The sequence below is a fragment of the Lycium ferocissimum genome, chromosome 6, assembly GCF_029784015.1.
Source record: "Lycium ferocissimum isolate CSIRO_LF1 chromosome 6, AGI_CSIRO_Lferr_CH_V1, whole genome shotgun sequence".
Taxonomy (NCBI): domain Eukaryota; kingdom Viridiplantae; phylum Streptophyta; class Magnoliopsida; order Solanales; family Solanaceae; genus Lycium; species Lycium ferocissimum.
In genome coordinates this window covers 65,914,801-65,922,467 of record NC_081347.1, presented here as the reverse complement: position 1 = coordinate 65,922,467, position 7,667 = coordinate 65,914,801, and the positions used below count along the sequence as shown (strand labels likewise).

General features: G+C 35.1%; 1 long non-coding RNA gene across 1 annotated transcript; it reads left to right on the top strand.

Annotated features, from left to right (window-relative positions):
• The first annotated feature begins 1,300 nt into the window (after positions 1–1,300).
• Positions 1,301–5,080, top strand: LOC132060100 (uncharacterized). Its single transcript, XR_009415883.1, has 2 exons — positions 1,301–1,387; positions 4,407–5,080. It is a non-coding gene; the product is annotated as an uncharacterized LOC132060100 (long non-coding RNA).
• Positions 5,081–7,667: the final 2,587 nt, after the last annotated feature.

Sequence of the window (7,667 nt, the reverse complement as noted above, 5' to 3'; positions counted from 1 at the left end):
TTGGGGTATTTTGGTTAAAAAAAAAAATTTTTGCATCATTTTTGTTCCGGACCCGATATTTTACTCCACCTGCTCCTTTTCCAGACTCCACCGTCTGCAACATTGAAAATTTTGGTTCAAAATCTGCAGTTAAGCTACTTTCTCTCCCATTCATCCTCTGTAATATGTTTTTCTCTATTTTGGTTCCAATCTTTCACTGGTAGTTGTATCTTTAGTTTCAAGAATTCTTTTTTTCAATTTTTTCTTCGTTTAATTCACCCCGGCGTTATAATGGGACTGCGGTGGTAACTCTTATGTTTTCTGATAGTTTTCTTTTTTAATGACATGGCGTTTGTACATGCATGTTCGGAAATAGATAATTAGGTACATAATTTTGGATATATGAATTCAAAGCTGTTTTTTTCGTAATCAAATTTGATTTTCCTTTTCCTCTTAAAACTGCGAGGGATTATACCCTGAAATTTTGGTGAAATTTGTTTGTTTTTATTTTGTTGATTGGTCAAATGGTCCTTTTTTTAAACTGGACATCAAGTTGCAACGTTTAAGTTCTTGGTGAAAAAGAATTTGCACATTTGAAGACATTGTTTGCCAAATTTGGTTCTGCGGTTTAAGTTCTGAGTTTCATGTCATTTATTAATATGTGTTTTTCTTGCTTATTTAAATTTTCCTTCCTTCTTAAGAAGTAGACTTGTAAGGTGAAATTCATCTCCTTTTTTTTTCTTTTTCTTTTACTGTTAGTGCTTTTTTTTCTTTTACTGTCAGTACTCTGTGCAATATGTGATTCGCACGAATGACCTGCGCTATTGGGAAACTGTGCGTACCAATGAACACAAGGCGTTTGATTATATGCCTAAAATAACTAAATACTTTTTTATGTGGCTTTTCTTTCTCCACAGGTGTTCTAAGACCTACTCTTCTATCATTCAGGAGCTGAAAAGGTGCATTATTTACTTTTACATTTCAATATTGGTAAACAATATACATGCAGTGTTATAAAATCATGTATTCTATTTGCTTGCGCTGTGTATTTTTATTGTGCTGCTACTGCTACATTTTGTTGAACATGGTGTCAACAAGTAAAACCAGGTTATTACATAACCTTGATCAAAAGAAAAATTAGATATAACTTATCACTGCCCTCATTCTTCATTTGATTTTGACAGTGAGTCTTTTCAAATGAACATGTGTTTTAGCTTTAAAGAAGGCACATTTTCTTCTTTCTTAAAATCTTTGTAGGTCTTTTTTACCGTTGCAGCTCTCGGGCGATATTCTGCTAGATTGCTCAGATTATGTTGCAATGATTCTGCTAGATTGCTCAGATTATGTTGCAATGACACGTTCTGTTAGCTAACAAGGCAACTTGAGGATTCTTCTGAGCCTATGCAATGTATTGATCACTTTTCATGTTCCTCATTGTCACTCTTATTTGTTTTTACCCTTATGCCTCTGATAATGCATGTCTAAGTCCTTTTGGTGCAGTTGCTTCCATTTGCTTTCTATTCTGTATGATTTTACTATGTATGATTTTACTATGTTTCTCAGTATACCCTTTTTGTGAAAGAAATTATATTTTCTTTTCTTAGTAAAGTTATTTTTTCCAGATGATTGTATATATTATAGAATCTACAGAAGCGAGAAGTTTATTGGAATCGGGTACAAATTTTATCACATCATTTATCGTAATACTTTTGTTGCCTTCCCCTCCAAATTCTTTGACTATTTTAGGTGAGAGTAGTTTGTCGATATTTACAATTTAAAGAGAAATGGAGACAAAGTATGTATTCGAATATGATTTATAATTAAAATCATAAGATTGTGGAATTCTTATTCAGAATTGTGTCAAGAGGTCTGCTCATGTTGTTTTCCTCTCATACATTCTTCCACAAAATCTATTTGATGTCGTTAAGCAAAAGGGTAAGGAAGTAGATAGGGAAAAAAGTTAAGTGTCTATCTTGAAAAATTAGTTTTCTCCCAGCAGCAGCCCATCGAAAAGATGATTGGGAAGCCTGAAAATATTGGAAAAGGATATCTATGAGTACTTGGAATTTTGTTCCAATTTTGTCCCCATTGTTAAACATACTCATTTTCGGCATTTGCTTCCAATTTTATCCCCATCGTTGAACATACTGGTTTTCGGCATTTACATTGCAGCAAGGAATGAGTGACACCTTTCATTTCTCTTGATAATTACTGTGTACTTGCGAAGTTAAATCACAAGTTCTATGTTTAAGAAGCTAAACAATTTAAGTTTTATGTTATTCAAACCTGTAGTGTTGTGTTGATCTCAAAGATGTAGGGTCATTAACAATTGGTAGGGAGAGTGCAATTTCTGGTAGATCACCCAAATCTCATCAACTTATTGAATGTTGTGGCGCTGATAGGGAAAGAGGTTTCTGGAGGTAACCTGTGTATGAATTCATGTCAAATATAAGCCTAGACAATCATTTTTCAGCAGTGTCTTTCCTACTCTTTCATGGCAAAGAAGACTGCACATAGTGCTTGGGCAGCTCGAGGCCGACTTATTACATGAAGAATTGGGAGTTCAGGTATTTTATTTGAGTATCTTCTCCTAATTTCACTAATAAAAATTTTAGTGTATAAACTTTTAACCAGATTTTCTCTTCACTATGTAACCCTATTGGTGTTGCCATTGCATGCACCAACGGACCAACTAAGTGCATCAACCGGTAACAAAGAGAACTGAAATGGATGACGAGAAAGAGAACTGAAATGGATGACGAGTAAGGATGAGTTCTAATTATGATGTTTACCTGTAAGAGAAACAATTCAAAACCACTAGAAGCCAGAGTTTCAGTTGAGAAAAAATCTGAGATCAAATGTTGGCCGGTAGGGCAGATTGCGACTAGATACTATTCCCTCTGTCCCCATTTATGTGATATTTTTCGCTTCCCCAGATTCAAACTGTATGAACGTTAACCAACATTTTAAGATATCTTTTCGCCAAATTGATATGAGAGAAGTTGTAACTGATAGTACCTTTCATGTAGTTTTCAAATATATAAGTTTTAACTTAAGATATTGAGTTAATCTAATACAATTTAGTTTCAAAATTCAGTCAAATTGACTATCAAAAAGCGGAAAGTATGACATAAACTGGGATGGAGGGGCGGAGGGAGTACCTAATAGCACTCTGGTGAAATATCAGAGAGAGCTTAAGATACAATATTGAGTTGATAATTATATGGCCAACTAACAATTTGAATTAGACAAATCTCACTTCTGGAAGCACAGTTTGAGTGATCAGAACTCTATAAAAGAGTTCAATTGCTTAACCTTCATGGTTTTGCTTCTGATTATCTACGTTGGATATCCTTAAAACATTTAATGTAGGATGAAATTTACTGCTATAGGTGAAGAATCAATCAAATGGCTTTAGGATTCGTGCTAAAATGTTTCTTCATGAAGTGTTATCGTACATGTTTCCGTATATTTCCCCCATCTTCTTGCTAAATATGTCTATTTGCTGACACTGGTTTAGAGATTTAGTTTACTACATTGAATTTGTTTCTAGCATCCATGGAAAATATCTGCATTATCAAAAAAAAAAAAAAAAAAAAAATATATCTCTATAATTATTTCCTGTATTTCAATAAAAATAGTAACTTTCCTAGCTTTTGAACCTTATGAGTAGTTTCAGATCAAATTTCAGAGGGTATCTATGTCTTATACATTATGAACCCTTCCTCACAAGTCTTCATGAAGTTGTGCATACTAATTGATTTTTTGCCTTGGTTACAGTTTATTTAGTTGATCTTGGAATTCCATTATTTGCTTGGACTATTAGCTGGAATTTTGTATGCATCTTACGAAACTTAATTCTCATTGGGCCACCTTCTTACACTGTAAACTTCATTGGTTAAATATAATACATTTACCAAAAAAAATTTAAGCGGAGAAGGGTTGTGGAGCAGGACCATTATCCCATCAAGTTTTGAATCATGCGCCTCTTGTCCTCCGAAATTTCTCGATTATCTAAAGAATATAAATACACGACTGGTTCGGAAGCATGAAACATGAATTCAAATAATGCAGGGGGTATCCATTCTCAGGTTAACAACTTGACCAAACAAGTGGCACTTGTGACTCTGCACTATACATCCAAGAGTTCATTTAGCTTGACACCAAGGTCAGTCCCCTTCACACACACTTCCAGTCAGTATTGACTCTATTACCCATAAAAGATGGAGCTTATGACTGTAGGAGGACTTTTGGTTGCTAATATATCGAACAAGTTATTGTCTGTAGAAGGTACCCAATCTGCAAATTTTGTAGAAATGAAATATCAAGTTTATGCATTTTATGCCCTTTACCATTTTTTTTTTTTTTTGGTGGTTTTGCATTTCATTTTGTTGGATTTCTAGCTGTTAGTAATCTTTCCTTCCCAGCCATGCTCGGTAACTGAAGAGCTGATTGATGGATTTAGAGATGGAGAATTATTGTTCGTTTCTCTAGGTTTTCCCTTCTCTGTGCTGTTATCTTTACCTTGTAAGTGTTTGAGAAAAATTTCTTGTTCTGCTTTATTCCTTTTTCCTCTGCTCAAAATTCAGCTGCACTTAAATTCTATCTCGGTTTACTATGGTTTTTGAGGGTTTAGATCTTATGGAACAGTTATTACAAACTTTTCAACAATATGTTTGACAAGCTTGTTCATATAAAGGTAAGGTGGATTACAGATGATGTGGAGATTCCCTTTTTACAATGAAAAGAAGGAAGTGACAACCCAGCAGAAGCAGGTGTCGTAAAATGTAAGAAAGGGGAATCAAAAGCTATGAAACAGAAATTCAAGACATTATACATATGATTGTGGTGGTTAACTTTGTAAAAGGATGCACCTCCTTTTGTCATGAAACAAACTGATGAATGTAGGAAGCAAACTTTACACTGTTGGGAGTACATATTCATGATCTTTAAGATATATTGTACAAATTTGTTCCTCAATGTATCTAATACTATATAGTATGAAGCGTTGATATTGTGAACATTTGATTAGGTTGACATTATTATTTCCGTTTTCAGTAATGATCCATGTTGATTAAAACAAATATGAAATTATTCTCAATATTGTACCTTTTTGGTGATGTTGTATTAATATGTCACATAACGGAGTTGGGCAAATGCCCGGGCCATCTAGTAGTTAAAATATGTGATGTCTTTATTCTTATAAATAGACTATGTTCTGTTCCAAGGTCTAATCTCCTAAGGACACGTGTACAAAAACTTAAGGTTAGTCAATTGAACATTTTTATCGTCAAATTATAGTATTTATAAAATAAAAAAATTATATTGTATATATAGGATAAAAGTTCACTTTTTACATGTATATTTTAAATCTTAAAACATATTCCGCTCTCTATGCCCATAAACTTTTTTTTTTAAGACAAAACTATTGGGATATGCGTTCATGATTTGGTTTGGGTTAGTTTTTTTTTTTTTTTTTTTCCATTTCTAAAAGGAAATTAGATTAATTATGCCTGTTTTTAAAATAATGAAATCAGACCAAATTAACTAACTCAGTTTTTCATCGCTTAGATTTTTATTGGTTTTGTCTTTTTTTAAGTTAATTCAATTTTTTTTAAAATTATATGAAATATACTTCCATGCACATATTTAGATGGGAAAATAACAGCGTATGCCATTTTGGGTAAACTATTTACCCGAAATGGCCATACTTATTTTTTTTTTTTTTTACATTTTGCAGCCTCCATGTCACGACCCAGCCCCGTGGGCCGCGACTGGCGCCCTACTTGGACACCCAAACAGATTTTCATATCGAATCATCATAATATGGCTTGATTCAAATATCATATGCATCATTTACAGCAGAATGAAAAATTAAATACTGTCTTAGGCGGTCGCGCGTACAAAAAAATATCATATCAAAATCGAGAGGCGGCGGAATATACATCGCCGAACATATATACACACATACAAATAATTTGGCCGACTTGGCCGTAGTAACGAACGGGACCGCGTTAAGACGCAATCATAAACAAACGAACACATACGTGACCCATGACCCACATATATGACTACAGGCCTCTACAAACGGAACAGAACACACGAACATATGACGGGACAGGGCCCCGTACCCGTACAGTCACAAATGTACAAAAAGATACATAGCAAAACATATATACCAAACGGGCTCCGGATCGAAAGGGAGCACTCTATAATGGCAGCATCGTGTGGCCTACACCGGCAAATCACGAACCTTCGTACCTCGCGGGCACGAAACGCACCCCCCGAAAGGGGGTCGATGACGAAAGATGTACCGAGTATGTAAAGCATAAAGTACAAAAATCCAAACCATAATCGAAGTGAAGGGTACAGAGAGAAAATACCGATCAAAGTATCGTAATCTGCATCGAAGACACATGTACATAATGCAAATGGAAAATCATGCATAAAGCTCGTGAACGTGGTCACCACTCCGACGCCGGTGCCACACACAAGCATAACTCCGAAGGTTTCAAATCTCCGTACACCCCGAACACAACATATCACATCATCAAACATATCACATCATCAAACGTACCATAAGCCATATCACAGCATAACTCCATAAACGGAACCCGGCCCTATGGCGAGGTCTCGGGAACCGTAACACAGCATACTGCCGAATTTTATCATAGCGCGCACGATCACAAACCGGCCCGGAACCGGCGAACGAAGTCATAATAAAGGCACGAGCGGAGTCGTGAGCAAACAATGCAATTCATATATCGAAATACTTTTACAAACTTGATAAAATCATATGTTGACTCATTAGTCAAAATAGTTCGAACAATTAATCAAAGGGTTCATTTCACAACAAAAGATCTCCAAGATGGTAATTATGATTCAAAATATAATTCAGATATCGCGGCAAGCAAAATATTATTTTTCGATAGCCAAATTCACAAACAAAATCCTTTGCCAACATTATACAAAAAGAGACTAATAGAGCAAACAAAAGAGTCTCGGAGTTAGCGGGCCCCCCCGGTCAAGTCGAGGTGGCGGACACGAATCGCGGACGTTGGGATCTATGGACTTATACATGGAGGTTTCGAAACAAATCGACTACATTTTACAAAAGTTTTGAACATATGGCACTTTCCCACAAAATATGAGTTTTATAGTTCAATTCAATGAATGAATAGTACTCGATTTCTATTTCGGATTTCAAGGAAAAGAATTGCCCCCGAGGCTCCAATATCGACCTAGTATACCTAGGACATGCCAAAAGAAGAAATGGGGTAGCCTTACATACCTTCTCACTTCTTATGCGTGTTCAAACTCGATTTCCGTTTCGTCCAAAATCTACAAATGGTCGAGTTACCAATTAGGAATTTCAAGTTTTAAGAATTCACTTAACTTCATTTTTTTGTTCACCGAAATTTCGGCAAAGACTTCCCTATACATTTAACACCCCGAGACTTAGCTCGGCTCAATATATATCAACAACACAGCCCACAATACCAAAGTTACCACGACTCACATCAAAATGGTTCTAACGTCAATATTCTTTCTTTTCCACATAAAGCAATACTTCCATTGCAAATTTCAAATTTCCAAACAAATCTCAAGGATTTCACATTCATCATTAACCATGATCATCACAATATAATTTAGAAACATTTCATATCATTTGTACAAAATATTCATAC